At 53.0% G+C, this 21,517-nt stretch overlaps 1 protein-coding gene across 1 annotated transcript in view; it reads right to left on the bottom strand.

The window, feature by feature from the left end:
- plxnb3 (plexin B3) overlaps window positions 1-21,384 on the bottom strand; it is a 204,966-nt gene extending 183,582 nt beyond the window's left edge. Inside the window, exon 1 of the mRNA XM_031793361.1 lies at window positions 21,116-21,384. The gene's annotated coding sequence lies outside the window, so the exon portion shown is untranslated. The remainder of the gene's footprint in view (window positions 1-21,115) is intronic.
- Window positions 21,385-21,517: the final 133 nt, after the last annotated feature.

Below are 21,517 nucleotides of genomic sequence, written 5' to 3'. Positions count from 1 at the left end.
GGGGTAAAGATGGGGAAGGGAGAGGAGGATACAGGAAGGGGGGGGTTAAGATGGGGAAGGGAGAGGAGGATACAGGAAGGGGGGGGTTAAGATGGGGGAGGGAGAGGGGGATACAGGAAGGGGGGGGTTAAGATGGGGAAGGGAGAGGAGGATACAGGAAGGGGGGGTTAAGATGGGGAAGGGAGAGGAGGATACAGGAAGGGGGGGTTAAGATGGGGAAGGGAGAGGAGGATACAGGAAGGGGGGGTAAAGATGGGGGAGGGAGAGGAGGATACAGGAAGGGGGGGGTAAAGATGGGGGAGGGAGAGGAGGATACAGGAAGGGGGGGTAAAGATGGGGAAGGGAGAGGGGATACAGGAAGGGGGGGGTAAAGATGGGGGAGGGAGAGGAGGATACAGGAAGGCAGCAGTTGGCACGATCAAGGGCTCCTCTCCTCTCATACAGCCTCAGCAGATACCACACTTCACAGGATCCTCTGTCTGAGCTGGGAGTGTGTGGGTGTGTGTGTGTAATTGTGTGTAAGCTGGGAGTGTGTGTGTGTAACTGTGTGTGTGAGTGTGTGTGTAACTGTGTGTGAGCTGGGAGTGTGTGTGTAAGCTAGAAGTGTGTGTGTGTGTGTGTGTGTGTGTGTGTGTGTGTCTCTCTGAAGACAGCAGGGAGCCCTGGTCTTGTCTAAAGCCTCTGGGAGGGATCAGCCTTGGGCCTGGGGAGGCTAGCAGGCTGGGGGACCCCTATATAGCCTCACCCCAGACCTACCCCCCCTCTTCGTCCCCTGACAACCACCACGGGGACTACCTATACATCCCTCCTCATCACCCCCGTGCCGAACCCCACTGGGTCTTCTGCTAGGGGTAAGGTGGTGAGTAGAGGCGGGCCATATGGAGAAAAATCCATATCGCAATAAATGACCTGCTGTGATTAAGACATCGAGAAGAATACGTTTCTAACATGAATGTGCGTTTGATTTATGAACCATTTAAACTACTACTAGTAGCAGTGTGATTGGTTGTAACCATCTATTGTTCCACCAACAATCATGGCCCATATCAACAAACGTATTTAATTTCTCTAGCATAGGCTACTGATCGTAATAAACCATATCAAGCTAAATGCCTGCGATATTCGGTCGGTGTATAATTTGAGGGTTTATCGTCCCAGCTTTAGCAGTGAGAGTATACCCTCAGGTCTCCATGTTTTACCTGTCTGGGCTATTACTTACAACCCCCTCCCTGCGGTATTTCAATGTGCTGGGATGTTTGTTAGCACAGTAATACACAGGAACAAGAATGCAGCAGCAGGAACTACATTACTGGGCTCTGGCTTTTACTGAGGGAAGTGCTGCTGTGCCCATCCCCCACACACAGATCACTGCTGCTACCTTGCTCTCCAACCAAGCTGCATGAATTGAGGAACAAACTGAAGTAGAGTATAGATTCAGAGACTCTTGGAGGACAGTGTAATTATATACAGTGCCTTTGGAAAGTATTCAAACCCCTTGATTCCCCCTCCCACACATTTTGTTACATTACAGCCTTATTCTAGAATGGATTAAATTAAATTAAAATCCTCAGAAATCTACACACAACACCCCAAAATGACAAAAGTATAAACAGGTTTTTAGAAAAGTTTGCAAATGTATAAAATATAAAAAAACAGAAATACCTTACGAAATTGGACACCTGGCAGTGAAACATGGTGGTGACAGCATCCCTACGGTGAAGCATGGTGGTGACAGCATCCCTACGGTGAAGCATGGTGGTGGCAGCATCCCTACGGTGAAGCATGGTGGTGACAGCATCCATACGGTGAAGCATGGTGGTGGCAGCATCCCTACGGTGAAGCATGGTGGTGACAGCATCCCTACGGTGAAGCATGGTGGTGGCAGCATCCCTACGGTGAAGCATGGTGGTGGCAGCATCCCTACGGTGAAGCATGGTGGTGACAGCATCCCTACGGTGAAGCATGGTGGTGACAGCATCCCTACGGTGAAGCATGGTGGTGGCAGCATCCCTACGGTGAAGCATGTTGGTGGCAGCATCCCTACGGTGAAGCATGGTGGTGGCAGCATCCCTACAGTGAAGCATGGTGGTGACAGCATCCCTACGGTGAAGCATGGTGGTGACAGCATCCCTACGGTGAAGCATGGTGGTGACAGCATCCCTACGGTGAAGCATGGTGGTGACAGCATCCCTACAGTGAAGCATGGTGGTGGCAGCATCCCTACGGTGAAGCATGGTGGTGGCAGCATCCCTACAGTGAAGCATGGTGGTGACAGCATCCCTACGGTGAAGAATGGTGGTGACAGCATCCCTACAGTGAAGCAGGGTGGTGGAAACATCCCTACAGTGAAGCAGGGTGGTGGAAACATCCCTACGGTGAAGCATGGTGGTGGCAGCATCCATATGGTGAAGCAGGGTGGTGGAAACATCCCTACAGTGAAGCAGGGTGGTGGCAGCATCCCTATGGTGAAGCAGGGTGGTGGTAGCATCTCTACAGTGAAGCAGGGTGGTGGAAACATCCCTACAGTGAAGCATGGTGGTGGCAGCATCCCTATGGTGAAGCAGGGTGGTGGTAGCATCTCTACAGTGAAGCAGGGTGGTGGCAGCATCCCTATGGTGAAGCAGGGTGGTGGCAGAATCCCTATGGTGAAGCAGGGTGGTGGAAGCATCCCTATGGTGAAGCAGGGTGGTGGGTAGCATCTCTACAGTGAAGCAGGGTGGTGGCAGCATCCCTATGGTGAAGCAGGGTGGTGGCAGCATCCCTATGGTGAAGCAGGGTGGTGGTAGCATCTCTACAGTGAAGCAGGGTGGTGGTAGCATCCCTATGGTGAAGCAGGGTGGTGGAAACATCCCTACAGTGAAGCAGGGTGGTGGTAGCATCCCTACAGTGAAGCAGGGTGGTGGAAGCATCCCTACAGTGAAGCAGGGTGGTGGAAACATCCCTACGGTGAAGCAGGGTGTTGGCAGCATCCCTATGGTGAAGCAGGGTGGTGGTAGCATCCCTATGGTGAAGCAGGGTGGTGGTAGCATCCCTATGGTGAAGCAGGGTGGTGGAAACATCTCTACAGTGAAGCAGGGTGATGGTAGCATCCCTATGGTGAAGCAGGGTGGTGGAAACATCTCTACAGTGAAGCAGGGTGGTGGTAGCATCCCTATGGTGAAGCAGGGTGGTGGAAACATCCCTACAGTGAAGCAGGGTGGTGGTAGCATCCCTATGGTGAAGCAGGGTGGTGGTAGCATCCCTATGGTGAAGCAGGGTGGTGGAAACATCCCTACGATGAAGCAGGGTGGTGGCAGCATCCCTATGGTGAAGCAGGGTGGTGGTAGCATCTCTACAGTGAAGCAGGGTGGTGGTAGCATCCCTATGGTGAAGCAGGGTGGTGGAAACATCCCTACGGTGAAGCAGGGTGGTGGTAGCATCCCTATGGTGAAGCAGGGTGGTGGAAACATCCCTATGGTGAAGCAGGGTGGTGGAAACATCCCTACGGTGAAGCAGGGTGGTGGCAGCATCCCTTTGGTGAAGCAGGGTGGTGGCAGCATCCCTATGGTGAAGCAGGGTGGTGGTAGCATCTCTACAGTGAAGCAGGGTGGTGGTAGCATCCCTATGGTGAAGCAGGGTGGTGGAAACATCCCTACGGTGAAGCAGGGTGGTGGCAGCATCCCTATGGTGGAGCAGGGTGGTGGCAGCATCCCTATGGTGAAGCAGGGTGGTGGCAGCATCCCTATGGTGAAGCAGGGTGGTGGCAGCATCCTTATGGTGAAGCAGGGTGGTGGCAGCATCCCTATGGTGAAGCAGGTCTCTACAACATATTATTCCTGAACTCATTTAGACCAAAACAAAAAGCGATTGAATACTTGACTCAAGACATTTTAGCTATTCATTTTTTATTAATTTATACAAATATTTCCTAACAACATACCACTTTGACACTATGGGATATTGTGTGAAGGCCAGTGACACAACATCTCAATGTAATCCATTTTCTTTTTTACCCCTTTTTCTCCCCAATTTCGTGGTCTCCAATTATTGTAGTAGCTACTATCTTGTCTTGCGATGAGACAAGGATATCCCTACCGGCCAAGCCCTCCCTAACCCGGACGACGCTAGGCCAATTGTGCGTCGCCCCATGGACCTCCCCGTCGCAGAGCCTGGGAGCGAACACAGAGTCTCTGAGTCTCTGATCGCTGCAGTACGAACCCAGAGTCTTTGATCGCTGCAGTACAGCGTCCTTAACCACTGCGCCACCCGGGAGGCCCTTCAATGTAATCCATTTTAAATTCAGGCTGTAACGCACCAAAAATGTGGAAAAAGACAAGGGCCGTGAATACGTCCTGAAGACACTGTATATGATTTTAAAAGAATACACAATGCTATGTTAAATTATTATTCACGTAGAAATGTGACATGTTTGATGTCCTCTTGTCCTCTTTAAGGAAAAAGGCGCATGTGGGGGCCCCGGCCTCCCGAGTGACGCTGTTGATTTATCTTCTAGATGCCCTAGAAAATAAACTAAATTAGGCTAATTTCATTGTGAAAATAATTGTTCTATAAAATTATTTAATTCATCATTACCATAGATATGAAAATACATATGAGCCTAAAGAAATTAGCCTGTTTTTGTTTATTCTGCCAATCACACATATTCTGTGAACCCTGCATGTTACACGTATATCATGTATGGATGAGGACATATTCTGTGAACCCTGCATGTTACACGTATATCATGTATGGATGAGGACATATTCTGTGAACCCTGCATGTTACACGTATATAATGTATGGATGAGGACATATTCTGTGAACCCTGCATGTTACACGTATATCATGTATGGATGAGGACATATTCTGTGAACCCTGCATGTTACACGCATATCATGTATGGATGAGGACATATTCTGTGAACCCTGCATGTTACACATATATCATGTATGGATGAGGACATATTCTGTGAACCCTGCATGTTACACGTATATCATGTATGGATGAGGACATATTCTGTGAACCCTGCATGTTACACGTATATCATGTATGGATGAGGACATATTCTGTGAACCCTGCATGTTACACGTATATCATGTATGGATGAGGACATATTCTGTGAACCCTGCATGTTACACGTATATCATGTATGGATGAGGACATATTCTGTGAACCCTGCATGTTACACGTATATCATGTATGGATGAGGACATATTCTGTGAACCCTGCATGTTACACGTATATCATGTATGGATGAGGACATATTCTGTGAACCCTGCATGTTACACGTATATCATGTATGGATGAGGACATATTCTGTGAACCCTGCATGTTACACGTATATCATGTATGGATGAGGACATATTCTGTGAACCCTGCATGTTACACGTATATCATGTATGGATGAGGACATATTCTGTGAACCCTGCATGTTACACGTATATAATGTATGGATGAGGACATATTCTGTGAACCCTGCATGTTACACGTATATCATGTATGGATGAGGACATATTCTGTGAACCCTGCATGTTACACGTATATCATGTATGGATGAGGACATATTCTGTGAACCCTGCATGTTACACGTATATCATGTATGGATGAGGACATATTCTGTGAACCCTGCATGTTACACGTATATCATGTATGGATGAGGACATATTCTGTGAACCCTGCATGTTACACGTATATAATGTATGGATGAGGACATATTCTGTGAACCCTGCATGTTACACGTATATCATGTATGGATGAGGACATATTCTGTGAACCCTGCATGTTGCATGTATATCATGTATGGATGAGGACATATTCTGTGAACCCTGCATGTTGCATGTATATAATGTATGGATGAGGAATGAATATGCTGGATAAAACTGATTATTCCACAGCTCAACGCCGTGGGGAACCAAACAGAAAATGGTGGAGGGTTTGGGAGCCCTCGAACGAGTCCTGGTCTTTGACGATGAATAACCACCTCATCCTCAAAATGGGAGGATGGGGGAGACGGTAGCAGGGGGTGGTAGTGTGACTGGGGGAGACGGTAGCAGGGGGTGGTAGTGTGACTGGGGGAGACGGTAGCAGGGGGTGGTAGTGTGACTGGGGGAGACGGTAGCAGGGGGTGGTAGTGTGACTGGGGGAGACGGTAGCAGGGGGTGGTAGTGTGACTGGGGGAGACGGTAGCAGGGGGTGGTAGTGTGACTGGGGGAGACGGTAGCAGGGGGTGGTAGTGTGACTGGGGGAGACGGTAGCAGGGGGTGGCAGTGTGACTGGGGGAGATGGTAGCAGGGGGTGGTAGTGTGACTGGGGGAGACGGTAGCAGGGGGTGGTAGTGTGACTGGGGGAGACGGTAGCAGGGGGTGGTAGTGTGACTGGGGGAGACGGTAGCAGGGGGTGGTAGTGTGACTGGGGGAGACGGTAGCAGGGGGTGGTAGTGTGACTGGGGGAGACGGTAGCAGGGGTGGTAGTGTGACTGGGGGAGACGGTAGCAGGGGGTGGTAGTGTGACTGGGGGAGACGGTAGCAGGGGGTGGTAGTGTGACTGGGGGAGACGGTAAGCAGGGGTGGTAGTGTGACTGGGGGAGACGGTAGCAGGGGGTGGTAGTGTGACTGGGGGAGACGGTAGCAGGGGGTGGTAGTGTGACTGGGGGAGACGGTAGCAGGGGGTGGTAGTGTGACTGGGGGAGACGGTAGCAGGGGGTGGTAGTGTGACTGGGGGAGATGGTAGCAGGGGGTGGTAGTGTGACTGGGGGAGACGGTAGCAGGGGTGGTAGTGTGACTGGGGAGACGGTAGCAGGGGGTGGTAAGTGTGACTGGGGGAGACGGTAGCAGGGGGTGGTAGTGTGACTGGGGGAGACGGTAGCAGGGGGTGGTAGTGTGACTGGGGGAGACGGTAGCAGGGGGTGGTAGTGTGACTGGGGGAGACGGTAGCAGGGGGTGGTAGTGTGACTGGGGGAGACGGTAGCAGGGGGTGGTAGTGTGACTGGGGGAGACGGTAGCAGGGGGTGGTAGTGTGACTGGGGGAGACGGTAGCAGGGGGTGGTAGTGTGACTGGGGGAGACGGTAGCAGGGGGTGGTAGTGTGACTGGGGGAGACGGTAGCAGGGGGTGGTAGTGTGACTGGGGAGACGGTAGCAGGGGGTGGTAGTGTGACTGGGGGAGACGGTAGCAGGGGGTGTAGTGTGACTGGGGGAGACGGTAGCAGGGGGTGGTAGTGTGACTGGGGGAGAACGGTAGCCAGGGGGTGGTAGTGTGACTGGGGGGAGACGGTAGCAGGGGGTGGTAGTGTGACTGGGGGAGACGGTAAGCAGGGGTGGTAGTGTGACTGGGGGAGACGGTAGCAGGGGTGGTAGTGTGACTGGGGAGACGGTAGCAGGGGTGGTAGTGTGACTGGGGGAGACGGTAGCAGGGGGTGGTAGTGTGACTGGGGGAGACGGTAGCAGGGGGTGGTAGTGTGACTGGGGGAGACGGTAGCAGGGGGTGGTAGTTGTGACTGGGGGAGACGGTAGCAGGGGGTGGTAGTGTGACTGGGGGGAGACGGTAGCAGGGGTGGTAGTGTGACTGGGGGAGACGGTAGCAGGGGGTGGTAGTGTGACTGGGGGAGACGGTAGCAGGGGGTGGTAGTGTGACTGGGGGAGACGGTAGCAGGGGGTGGTAGTGTGACTGGGGGAGACGGTAGCAGGGGGGTGGTAGTGTGACTGGGGGAGACGGTAGCAGGGGGTGGTAGTGTGACTGGGGGAGACGGTAGCAGGGGGTGGTAGTGTGACTGGGGGAGACGGTAGCAGGGGGTGGTAGTGTGACTGGGGGAGATGGTAGCAGGGGGTGGTAGTGTGACTGGGGAGATGGTAGCAGTGTGACTGGGGGAGACGGTAGCAGTGTGACTGGGGGAGACGGTAGCAGTGGTGACTGGGGGAGACGGTAGCAGGGGGTGGTAGTGTGACTGGGGGAGACGGTAGCAGGGGGTGGTAGTGTGACTGGGGGAGACGGTAGCAGGGGGTGGTAGTGTGACTGGGGGAGACGGTAAGCAGGGGGTGGTAGTGTGACTGGGGGAGACCGGGGTGGTTGAGCGCAGGGGGTGGTAGTGTGACTGGGGGAGATGGTAGCAGGGGGGTGGTAGTGTGACTGGGGGAGACGGTAGCAGTGTGACTGGGGGAGACGGTAGCAGTGTGACTGGGGGAGACGGTAGCAGTGTGACTGGGGGAGACGGTAGCAGTGTGACTGGGGGAGACGGTAGCAGTGTGACTGGGGGAGACGGTAGCAGTGTGACTGGGGGAGACGGTAGCAGGGGGTGGCAGTGTGACTGGGGGAGATGGTAGCAGGGGTGGTAGTGTGACTGGGGGAGACGGTAGCAGGGGGTGGTAGTGTGACTGGGGGAGACGGTAGCAGTGTGACTGGGGGAGACGGTAGCAGTGTGACTGGGGGAGACGGTAGCAGTGTGACTGGGGGAGACGGTAGCAGTGTGACTGGGGGAGACGGTAGCAGGGGGTGGTAGTGTGACTGGGGGAGACGGTAGCAGGGGGTGGTAGTGTGACTGGGGGAGACGGTAGCAGGGGGTGGTAGTGTGACTGGGGAGATGGTAGCAGGGGGTGGTAGTGTGACTGGGGGAGACGGTAGCAGTGTGACTGGGGGAGACGGTAGCAGTGTGAACTGGGGGAGACGGTAGCAGGGGTGGTAGTGTGACTGGGGGAAGACGGTAGCAGGGGGTGGTAGTGTGACTGGGGGAGACGGTAGCAGGGGGTGGTAGTGTGACTGGGGGAGACGGTAGCAGGGGGTGGTAGTGTGACTGGGGGAGACGGTAGCAGGGGGTGGTAGTGTGACTGGGGAGACGGTAGCAGGGGGTGGTAGTGTGACTGGGGGAGACGGTAAGCAGGGGGTGGTAGTGTGACTGGGGGAGATGGTAGCAGTGGGTGGTAGTGTGACTGGGGGAGACGGTAGCAGGGGGTGGTAGTGTGACTGGGGGAGACGGTAGCAGGGGGTGTAGTGTGACTGGGGGAGACGGTAGCAGGGGTGGTAGTGTGACTGGGGGAGACGGTAGCAGGGGGTGGTAGTGTGACTGGGGGAGACGGTAGCAGGGGGTGGTAGTTGTGACTGGGGGAGACGGTAGCAGGGGGTGGTAGTGTGACTGGGGGAGATGGTAGCAGTGTGACTGGGGGAGATGGTAGCAGGGGTGGTAGTGTGACTGGGGGAGACGTAGCAGGGGGTGGTAGTGTGACTGGGGGAGACGGTAGCAGGGGGTGGTAGTGTGACTGGGGGAGACGGTAGCAGGGGGGTGGTAGTGTGACTGGGGGAGATGGTAGCAGGGGGTGGTAGTGTGACTGGGGGAGACGGTAGCAGGGGGTGGTAGTGGTGACTGGGGGAGATGGTAGCAGGGGGTGGTAGTGTGACTGGGGAGATGGTAGCAGGGGGTGGTAGTGTGACTGGGGGGAGATGGTAGCAGGGGGTGGTAGTGTGACTGGGGGAGATGGTAGCAGTGGTGACCTGGGGGAGATGGTAGCAGGGGGTGGTAGTGTGACTGGGGGAGACGGTAGCAGGGGGTGGTAGTGTGACTGGGGGAGACGGTAGCAGGGGGTGGTAGTGTGACTGGGGGAGATGGTAGCAGGGGGTGGTAGTGTGACTGGGGGAGATGGTAGCAGTGTGACTGGGGGAGATGGTAGCAGGGGGTGGTAGTGTGACTGGGGGAGACGGTAGCAGGGGGTGGTAGTGTGACTGGGGGAGATGGTAGCAGGGGGTGGTAGTGTGACTGGGGGAGACGGTAGCAGGGGGTGGTAGTGTGACTGGGGGAGACGGTAGCAGTGGGTGGTAGTGTGACTGGGGGAGACGGTAGCAGTGGGTGGTAGTGTTGACTGGGGGAGACGGTAGCAGGGGGTGGTAGTGTGACTGGGGGAGACGGTAGCAGGGGGTGGTAGTGTGACTGGGGGAGATGGTAGCAGGGGGTGGTAGTGTGACTGGGGGAGACGGTAGCAGGGGGTGTAGTGTGACTGGGGGAGATGGTAGCAGGGGGTGGTAGTGTGACTGGGGGAGATGGGTAGCAGGGGGTGGTAGTGTGACTGGGGGAGATGGTAGCAGGGGGTGGTAGTGTGACTGGGGGAGATGGTAGCAGTGTGACTGGGGGAGATGGTAGCAGGGGGTGGTAGTGTGACTGGGGGAGACGGTAGCAGGGGGTGGTAGTGTGACTGGGGGAGACGGTAGCAGGGGGTGGTAGTGTGACTGGGGGAGATGGTAGCAGGGGGTGGTAGTGTGACTGGGGGAGATGGTAGCAGTGTGACTGGGGGAGATGGTAGCAGGGGGTGGTAGTGTGACTGGGGGAGACGGTAGCAGGGGGTGGTAGTGTGACTGGGGGAGATGGTAGCAGGGGGTGGTAGTGTGACTGGGGGAGACGGTAGCAGGGGGTGGTAGTGTGACTGGGGGAGACGGTAGCAGTGGGTGGTAGTGTGACTGGGGAGACGGTAGCATTGTGACTGGGGGAGACGGTAGCAGGGGGTGGTAGTGTGACTGGGGGAGATGGTAGCAGTGTGACTGGGGAGACGGTAGCAGGGGGTGGTAGTGTGACTGGGGGAGATGGTAGCAGTGTGACTGGGGGAGACGGTAGCAGGGGGTGGTAGTGTGACTGGGGGAGATGGTAGCAGTGTGACTGGGGGAGACGGTAGCAGGGGGTGGTAGTGTGACTGGGGGAGATGGTAGCAGTGTGACTGGGGGAGACGGTAGCAGGGGGTGGTAGTGTGACTGGGGGAGACGGTAGCAGGGGGTGGTAGTGTGACTGGGGGAGACGGTAGCAGTGGGTGGTAGTGTGACTGGGGGAGACGGTAGCATTGTGACTGGGGGAGACGGTAGCAGGGGGTGGTAGTGTGACTGGGGGAGACGGTAGCAGTGGGTGGTAGTGTGACTGGGGGAGACGGTAGCATTGTGACTGAGGGAGACGGTAGCAGGGGGTGGTAGTGTGACTGGGGGAGACGGTAGCAGTGGGTGGTAGTGTGACTGGGGGAGACGGTAGCATTGTGACTGGGGGAGACGGTAGCAGGGGGTGGTAGTGTGACTGGGGGAGATGGTAGCAGTGTGACTGGGGGAGACGGTAGCAGGGGGTGGTAGTGTGACTGGGGGAGATGGTAGCAGTGTGACTGGGGGAGACGGTAGCAGGGGGTGGTAGTGTGACTGGGGGAGATGGTAGCAGTGTGACTGGGGGAGACGGTAGCAGGGGGTGGTAGTGTGACTGGGGGAGATGGTAGCAGTGTGACTGGGGGAGACGGTAGCAGTGTGACTGGGGGAGATGGTAGCAGGGGGTGGTAGTGTGACTGGGGAGACGGTAGCAGTGTGACTGGGGGAGATGGTAGCAGGGGGGTGGTAGTGTGACTGGGGGAGACGGTAGCAGGGGGTGGTAGTGTGACTGGGGGAGATGGTAGCAGTGTGACTGGGGGAGACGGTAGCAGGGGGTGGTAGTGTGACTGGGGGAGATGGTAGCAGTGTGACTGGGGGAGACGGTAGCAGGGGGTGGTAGTGTGACTGGGGAGACGGTAGCAGGGGGTGGTAGTGTGACTGGGGGAGATGGTAGCAGGGGGTGGTAGTGTGACTGGGGGAGACGGTAGCAGGGGGTGGTAGTGTGACTGGGGGAGATGGTAGCAGTGTGACTGGGGGAGACGGTAGCAGGGGGTGGTAGTGTGACTGGGGGAGACGGTAGCAGGGGGTGGTAGTGTGACTGGGGGAGACGGTAGCAGGGGGTGGTAGTGTGACTGGGGGAGATGGTAGCAGGGGGTGGTAGTGTGACTGGGGGAGACGGTAGCAGGGGGTGGTAGTGTGACTGGGGGAGATGGTAGCAGGGGGTGGTAGTGTGACTGGGGGAGACGGTAGCAGGGGGTGGTAGTGTGACTGGGGGAGATGGTAGCAGGGGGTGGTAGTGTGACTGGGGGAGATGGTAGCAGGGGGTGGTAGTGTGACTGGGGGAGATGGTAGCAGGGGGTGTAGTGTGACTGGGGGAGACGGTAGCAGGGGGTGGTAGTGTGACTGGGGAGACGGTAGCAGGGGGTGGTAGTGTGACTGGGGGAGACGGTAGCAGGGGGTGGTAGTGTGACTGGGGGAGACGGTAGCAGGGGGTGGTAGTGTGACTGGGGGAGACGGTAGCAGGGGGTGGTAGTGTGACTGGGGGAGACGGTAGCAGGGGGTGGTAGTGTGACTGGGGGAGACGGTAGCAGGGGGTGGTAGTGTGACTGGGGGAGACGGTAGCAGGGGGTGGTAGTGTGACTGGGGGAGACGGTAGCAGGGGGTGGTAGTGTGACTGGGGGAGATGGTAGCAGTGTGACTGGGGGAGACGGTAGCAGGGGGTGGTAGTGTGACTGGGGGAGACGGTAGCAGGGGGTGGTAGTGTGACTGGGGGAGATGGTAGCAGGGGGTGGTAGTGTGACTGGGGGAGATGGTAGCAGGGGGTGGTAGTGTGACTGGGGGAGATGGTAGCAGTGTGACTGGGGGAGATGGTAGCAGGGGGTGGTAGTGTGACTGGGGGAGACGGTAGCAGGGGGTGGTAGTGTGACTGGGGGAGACGGTAGCAGGGGGTGGTAGTGTGACTGGGGGAGATGGTAGCAAGGGGGGTGGTAGTGTGACTGGGGGAGATGGTAGCAGTGTGACTGGGGGAGATGGTAGCAGGGGGTGGTAGTGTGACTGGGGGAGACGGTAGCAGGGGGTGGTAGTGTGACTGGGGGAGATGGTAGCAGGGGGTGGTAGTGTGACTGGGGGAGACGGTAGCAGGGGGTGGTAGTGTGACTGGGGGAGACGGTAGCAGTGGGTGGTAGTGTGACTGGGGGAGACGGTAGCATTGTGACTGGGGGAGACGGTAGCAGGGGGTGGTAGTGTGACTGGGGGAGATGGTAGCAGTGTGACTGGGGGAGACGGTAGCAGGGGGTGGTAGTGTGACTGGGGGAGATGGTAGCAGTGTGACTGGGGGAGAACGGTAGCAGGGGGTGGTAGTGTGACTGGGGGAGATGGTAGCAGTGTGACTGGGGGAGACGGTAGCAGGGGGTGGTAGTGTGACTGGGGGAGATGGTAGCAGTGTGACTGGGGGAGACGGTAGCAGGGGGTGGTAGTGTGACTGGGGGAGACGGTAGCAGGGGGTGGTAGTGTGACTGGGGGAGACGGTAGCAGTGGTGGTAGTGTGACTGGGGGAGACGGTAGCATTGTGACTGGGGAGACGGTAGCAGGGGGTGGTAGTGTGACTGGGGGAGACGGTAGCAGTGGGTGGTAGTGTGACTGGGGGAGACGGTAGCATTGTGACTGAGGGAGACGGTAGCAGGGGGTGGTAGTGTGACTGGGGGAGACGGTAGCAGTGGGTGGTAGTGTGACTGGGGGAGACGGTAGCATTGTGACTGGGGGAGACGGTAGCAGGGGGTGGTAGTGTGACTGGGGGAGATGGTAGCAGTGTGACTGGGGGAGACGGTAGCAGGGGGTGGTAGTGTGACTGGGGGAGATGGTAGCAGTGTGACTGGGGGAGACGGTAGCAGGGGGTGGTAGTGTGACTGGGGGAGATGGTAGCAGTGTGACTGGGGGAGACGGTAGCAGGGGGTGGTAGTGTGACTGGGGGAGATGGTAGCAGTGTGACTGGGGGAGACGGTAGCAGTGTGACTGGGGGAGATGGTAGCAGGGGGTGGTAGTGTGACTGGGGGAGACGGTAGCAGTGTGACTGGGGGAGATGGTAGCAGGGGGTGGTAGTGTGACTGGGGGAGACGGTAGCAGGGGGTGGTAGTGTGACTGGGGGAGATGGTAGCAGTGGTGACTGGGGAGACGGTAGCAGGGGGTGGTAGTGTGACTGGGGGAGATGGTAGCAGTGTGACTGGGGGAGACGGTAGCAGGGGGTGGTAGTGTGACTTGGGGGAGACGGTAGCAGGGGGTGGTAGTGTGACTGGGGGAGATGGTAGCAGGGGTGGTAGTGTGACTGGGGGAGACGGTAGCAGGGGGTGGTAGTGTGACTGGGGGAGATGGTAGCAGTGTGACTGGGGGAGACGGTAGCAGGGGGTGGGTAGTGTGACCTGGGGGAGACGGTAGCAGGGGGTTGGTAGTGTGACTGGGGGAGACGGTAGCAGGGGGTGGTAGTGGTGACTGGGGGAGATGGTAGCAGGGGGTGGTAGTGTGACTGGGGGAGACGGTAGCAGGGGGTGGTAGTGTGACTGGGGGAGATGGTAGCAGGGGGTGGTAGTGTGACTGGGGGAGACGGTAGCAGGGGGTGGTAGTGTGACTGGGGGAGATGGTAGCAGGGGGTGGTAGTGTGACTGGGGAGATGGTAGCAGGGGGTGGTAGTGTGACTGGGGGAGATGGTAGCAGGGGGTGGTAGTGTGACTGGGGGAGACGGTAAGCAGGGGGTGGTAGTGTGACTGGGGGAGACGGTAGCAGGGGGTGGTAGTGTGACTGGGGGAGACGGTAGCAGGGGGTGGTAGTGTGACTGGGGGGAGACGGTAGCAGGGGGTGGTAGTGTGACTGGGGGAGACGGTAGCAGGGGGTGGTAGTGTGACTGGGGGAGACGGTAGCAGGGGGTGGTAGTGTGACTGGGGGAGACGGTAGCAGGGGGGTGGTAGTGTGACTGGGGGAGACGGTAGCAGGGGGTGGTAGTGTGACTGGGGGAGATGGTAGCAGTGTGACTGGGGGAGACGGTAGCAGGGGGTGGTAGTGTGACTGGGGGAGACGGTAGCAGGGGGTGGTAGTGTGACTGGGGGAGATGGTAGCAGTGTGACTGGGGGAGACGGTAGCAGGGGGTGGTAGTGTGACTGGGGAGACGGTAGCAGGGGGTGGTAGTGTGACTGGGGGAGACGGTAGCAGGGGGTGGTAGTGTGACTGGGGGAGATGGTAGCAGTGTGACTGGGGGAGACGGTAGCAGGGGTGGTAGTGTGACTGGGGGAGACGGTAGCAGGGGGTGGTAGTGTGACTGGGGGAGATGGTAGCAGTGTGACTGGGGGAGACGGTAGCAGGGGGTGGTAGTGTGACTGGGGGAGACGGTAGCAGTGTGACTGGGGGAGACGGTAGCAGTGTGACTGGGGGAGACGGTAGCAGTGTGACTGGGGGAGACGGTAGCAGTGTGACTGGGGGAGACGGTAGCATTGTGACTGGGGGAGACGGTAGCAGGGGGTGGTAGTGTGACTGGGGGTGAAGGTAGCAGGGGGTGGTAGTGTGACTGGGGGTGAAGGTAGCAGGGGGTGGTAGTGTGACTACTGCAGCATCAGTCAGGTTCATCCGGTTGTACACCAGGTGTTCGAACAACAGAGTATTTAAAACCCCTCCCCCTTTCCCCCCTGGTCTCTCCTCTCTTACTGCTCTGCAATCCTCTCAATTCCATTTCAGGGCTTTATTGTCATGGGAAACATATGTTTACATCGCTAAAGCAATTGAAGTAGATAAACTAAAGTGAACTAAACAATAAAAATGAACAGTAAACGTTCCACTCCCCTCCTCTCGTTCTGCAATCCCCTCTCCCTCAGTCTTTAACCAAACAAACACAACCGGATAGACCAGTAGGGTTGGTCTACCATCTGCAGCACGATCACTATTTGCATCGTAACCAACAGGGAAGACTAGACGGATATTTGCATGTTGTGAAGAAAGTCTTGCGTCGTTAAATGCCATCCAATTCTTTACATAGTGAACTTCTTCTGAGCAGGGCTCTTTAGACTACAGAGATTCCTCACAAAACTCAGACAAAAATGTAATATAAATGTAATATAAAAGTAATACAAATGTAATACAAAATGTATTTTAAATGTAATATAAACGTAATACAAAATGTAATATAAATGTAATATAAATTCATAGAAATGGTCCTTTAAGAGGAAGGATTGCTGAAATCTTTGACATTTGTATCAAATCGTATTGAAAGGAAAAGATGCACATCCCTAATGTTTATTTGTCAATGGGGGTAGGGTTTAGGGGTAAGGGGGTAGGGTTTAGGGGTAGGGTTTAGGGGTAGGGGTAAGGGGTTAGGGGTAAGGGTTTAGGGTAAGGGGTAAGGGTTTAGGGTAAGGGGTAAGGGTTTAGGTTTTAGGGGTTAGGTTTTAGGGGTTGGGGTTAAGGGTTTAGGGGCAATATTCTAAAATCAGCTTATAAACTGGGTGGTTCCAGAGCTGAATGCTGATTGGCTGACAGTCGTGGTATATCAGACAAGATACCACGGGTATGACAAAACATTTTTACTGCTCTAATCACGTTGGTAACCAGTTTATAACAGCAATAAGGCACCTTGGGGGGGGGGTTGTGATATATGGCCAATATACCACGGCTAAGGGCTGTATACTCTACGATACATCGTGCCTAAGAACAGCCCTGAGCCGTGGTATATTGGTCATATACCACCCACCCCCCCCCCCCTCAGGCCTTAATGCTTATTTAAACATTATGGAGTCTTAAAGGAGACCTGGGTGAGGCAAAAATGTCAGAAATATGCCAACTTTAAATCTATTATTTCTCAATTATGCTTTGATACAAATGTCAAATATACTGTATTTCAACAATCCTTCCTTCAAAAGGCCCATTCCACGGGCTACACTGTGTTCTACGGGCTACACTGTGTTCTACGGGCTACACTGTGTTCTACGGGCTACACTGTGTTCTACGGGCTACACTGTGTTCTACGGGCTACACTGTGTTCCACCGACTACATTGTGTTCCACCGACTACATTGTGAAAATCCCCACAACCATGTTATGGTCTTTGTCTGGGTTTCGTGAGGAATCACTCATTACCTACCACAGGGTCATCCATGTTATGAGGTCTATTAATGCAAATATTGCACCATAATCTACAACATAAGGATATTAAAACTGAACCGGTCATCATGTTCCTTGTTTCGTGATCCTTCGGGTTAAACCAAGAATAAGGGTGTGTTGTGTGTGTGTGTGTGCGGTCTTCGTCAGACACAGACACAATCCCTGCCTAATCCAGATGGTGTGATAAGGGTTTAGGGTTTAGAGGAGAGACAGTGTCAAGATTCTAAAAAATGAGCCCCCCCCAAAAAAAAAAATATAATAATCTGAACACGGAAATAATTCAGATGAAATTCAAACAGGTAAGAGGCTCATATGTAAGCAGATATCTGACAGCAATAAATGGTTAGCATATCAGCGGTTCTGATCCCCTCTAACTGGGGACTAATTTAGGCCTGGGACACCAAGTAGGTGCAATTAATTATCAGATAGATGTGGAAAAACAGCAGGCTCCGAACCTCGAAGGGTCACAGTTGAATACCCTGCACTATTCTACCGTACCAAGCAAAAAAACGTAGGACCTGCTCATTTGGTCAAAAAATAAAGTTAATTTTTGCTACATTAAATACATGCTTAATCATGTAGAGGCTTGCTAGGGCAGAATCACCCTGTACAAGCTACAGAGGCTTGCTAGGGCAGAATCACCCTATACAAGCTACAGAGGCTTGCTAGGGCAGAATCACCCTGTACGAGCTACAGAGGATTGCGCATGTTGACTACTACGAGCCGATCAATTCTCAAGCAACAACGTACTTGAAACCTCAAACCTCTATTGTCATACTGCAGTTGCAATATTCCAGTTGATGCAACCTTTCAACCAGCCCACATCGCCAACCTTTCCCAGAAAACCTTTTCCTTTCAACCAGCCCACATCGCCAACCTTTCCCAGAAAACCTTTTCCTTTCAACCAGCCCACATCGCCAACCTTTCCCAGAAAACCTTTTCCTTTCAACCACCATTGTGTCCAGTAGTACCATATCAACACAATACCACCCATTGTGTCCAGTAGTATCATATCAACACTATACCCATTGTGTCCAGTAGTACCATATCAACACTATACCACCCATTGTGTCCAGTAGTACCATATCAACACTATACCACCCATAGTGTCCAGTAGTATCATATCAACACTATACCACCCATTGTGTCCAGTAGTATCATATCAACACTATACCACCCATTGTGTCCAGTAGTATCATATCAACACTATACCACCCATTGTGTCCAGTAGTACCATATCAACACTATACCACCCATTGTGTTCAGTAGTACCATATCAACACTATACCACCCATTGTGTCCAGTAGTACCATATCAACACTATACCACCCATTGTGTCCAGTAGTACCATATCAACACTATACCACCCATTGTGTCCAGTAGTACCATATCAACACTATACCACCCATTGTGTCCAGTAGTACCATATCAACACTATACCACCCATTGTGTCCAGTAGGACCATATCAACACTATACCACCCATTGTGTCCAGTAGTACCATATCAACACTATACCACCCATTGTGTCCAGTAGTACCATATACCCCAGTATGGTACAGAAACCTGGATACTGCCCCAACTCGACTGAGTGAGTGAGTGTGTTAGAGAGTGGTGGGTTAGGGGCTGTTAGGAAGTAGGCTGGATTAGAGATTAAGAAACCGTCATCAGGAAGGCAGGCAGGGGGAAATCCCCTAATCCAGGAGCAGGGGGAGAGGCAGAGATTATGAAGGGGGATATAGGGAAGAGAGGAGGGGATATGTTAGGTTGACATTTTATACCCCTGGCCAAAGAAACACCAGGAGAAAAAGCCAGGGACACAGTAATGTCCAAGGAAATGGCCACAACCCAATCAATGTCCTTAGACACAACCCCCATCCTAAAGCAGGATGAACAGGGGGCCAACGTCAAACCCCTCGTCTCCCTTCCACGCGTCAAACCCCTCGTCTCCCTTCCACGCGTCAAACCCCTCGTCTCCCTTCCACGCGTCAAACCCCTCGTCTCCCTTCCACGCGTCAAACCCCTCGTCTCCCTTCCACGCGTCAAACCCCTCGTCTCCCTTCCACGCGTCAAACCCCTCGTCTCCCTTCCACGCGTCAAACCCCTCGTCTCCCTTCCACGTGTCAAACACATCATACAGTTGAAGTTTACATACACCTTAGCCAAATACATTTAAACTCAGATTTACAATTATTGACATTTAATCCAAGTAAAAATTCCCTGTCTTAGGTCAGTTAGGATCACCACTTTATTTTAAGAATGTGAAATATCAGAATAATAGTAGAGAGAATGATTTATTTCAGCTTTTATTTCTTTCATCACATTCCCAGTGGGTCAAAAGTTTACATACTGTCAATTAGTATTTGGTAGCATTGCCTTTAAATTGTTTCATTTGCTCACACACTCTTTTTCAGTTCTGCCCACACATGTTCTACAGGATTGAGGTCAGGGCTTTGTGATGGTCACTCCAATACATTGACTTTATTGTCCTTAAGCCATTTTGCCACAACTTTGCATGTATGCTTGGGGTCATTGTCCATTTGGAAGACCCATTTGCAACCAAGCTTTAACTTCCTGACTGAGGTCTTGAGATGTTGCTTCAATATATCCACAATTGTCTTTCCTCGTGATGCCATCTATTTTGTGAAGTGCACCAGTCCCTCCAGCAGCAAAGCACCCCCACAACATGATGCTGCCACCCCTGTGCTTCACGGTTGGGATGGTGTTCTTCGGCTTGCAAGCCTCCACCTTTATCCTCCAAACATAACAATGGGCATTATGGCCAAACAGTTCTATTTTTGTTTCATCAGACCAGAGGACATTTCTCCAAAAAGTACAATATTTGTCCTCATGTGCAGTTGCAAACCGTAGTCTGGCTTTTTTATGGCGGTTTTGAAGCAGTGGCTTCTTCCTTGCTGAGTGGCCTTTAAGGTTATGTCGATATAGGACTTGTTTTACTGTGGATATTGAAAATGTTGTACCCAGTTCCTCCAGCATCTTCACAAGCTCCTTTGCTGCTGTTCTGGGATTGATTTTTACGAAAGTACATTCATCTCTAGGAGACAGAACGCATCTCGTTCCTGAGCGGTATGACGGCTGCGTGGTCCCATGGTGTTTATAATTGCGTACTATTGTTTGTACAGATGAGTGTGGTACCTTCAGGTGTTTAGAAATTGCTCCCAAGGATGAACCAGACTACGAGGTCAACAATTTGTTTTTCTGAGGTCTTGGCTGATTTATTTTGATTTCCCCATGATGTCAAGCAAAGAGGCACTGAATTGGAAGGTAGGCCTTGAAATACATCCACAGGTACACAAAAATGATGTCAATTAGCCTATCAGAAGCTTCTAAAGCCATGACATCATTTTCTGGATTTTTCCAAGCTGTTTAAAGGCACAGTCAACTTAGTGTATGTAAACTTCTGACCCACTGGAATTGTAATACAGTGAATTATAAGTGAAATAATCTGTCTGTTAAAAATTGTTGGAAAAATGACTTGTGGAATGCACAAAGTAGATGTCCTAACCGACTTGCCAAAACTATAGTTTGTTAACAAGACATTTGTGGAGTGGTTGAAAAACGAGTTTTAATGACTCCAACCTAAGTGTATGTAAACTCCTGACTTCAACTGTAAATCTTCCACATCTAGATCTGTTGACAATGATGACACCAGAAAAAAATAGAAAATCACACCAAGGTAATGTGTGAGTTGGAGGCAGTGGTACAACAGATTGGGTTGCTGTGTATCCAAACAAGGCTCAATGAATGCAGTCAATTTAATGTACAGCAGCTCTCTTTTAGTTAGTTATTCTTAGCTGTAAATATATATATATATATATAAACTTAGATACAAACGTTTAAATTAAAAAGTTATGCTCTCAACAACTGAAATGTATTTGGCTTGTCCCTCTTTGCACCAGGCATAGCTGTAACTCTAGCTCTACTACAAATGGACAGGTGTTTAAAATAAAACACGGATGACATTCTCAAAAAGTTCCCTTTGAACCAGACGGACACTTTATAAATAGCTCTGTTGCGTGTACTACAGATCGCTGGCTTAAACACAGCAGGACTGCTGGTCTTTGATGCTAGTTATGTTATTTCAGTTGTAAAATGCAGCTTGACGTACATGGCGCGTGAGTAGCGTCTCTGCCTCCGAAACCACCTCGTCCGTCCGTCGGTAGAAGAATGCGTTGAAAGTACGTTGTGAGCGGGATAGTAGCAAGTGCCGAAATAAGATTTCAAACTCCACTAAATATCTAGTTACCTCCAAACAAACACATTCATACGACGGCAACACGCTTACTTACAATAGTTTTAGCAATTTAACTTCGTTCTGACATCAGCGGCCATGCTACAGTTAGCAATTTAGTTTGCCAACGAACTCACAAGTTCAGAAAAGTCAACTTACCTCTCGTAGATTGACGGTGCGCCTGGTTTATCCAAAGGTTTTCAGAAATAAAACGCACTCAACGAAATTAACGTTGTCGAATTTACATCGGATGAATGACCGACCGTCCGTCGACCCCGCCCCCCAGAAACAGGGTCGCTTGGTGGGAGGGCTGCGGCGCGGTTCTCTGCCGGAGAGGAGCGTCTGTCGCCGGTAACAAAAGTGAACTCAGGGTGAGTTGCGGTCGGGTTGGAAATGGAACACGACGTAGAGGACAGGACGTAAAAAGAACGTCGCTTCTTCAAAGGGAAGTGAGTGGTGTCTCAAATAAGGATAGTCATGAATTCTAGTAAGGCTTTTATCGGGTTTGTAAACTAAATATTGAACACCAATTTAAAATGTTTACTACTCTGTCTGGGATAC

This window comes from Oncorhynchus kisutch, linkage group LG17 (genome assembly GCF_002021735.2).
Source record: "Oncorhynchus kisutch isolate 150728-3 linkage group LG17, Okis_V2, whole genome shotgun sequence".
Taxonomy (NCBI): Eukaryota; Metazoa; Chordata; class Actinopteri; order Salmoniformes; family Salmonidae; genus Oncorhynchus; species Oncorhynchus kisutch.
The sequence above is the reverse complement of the archived record's forward strand: the minus strand, read 5'-3'. Positions and strand labels throughout refer to the sequence as shown.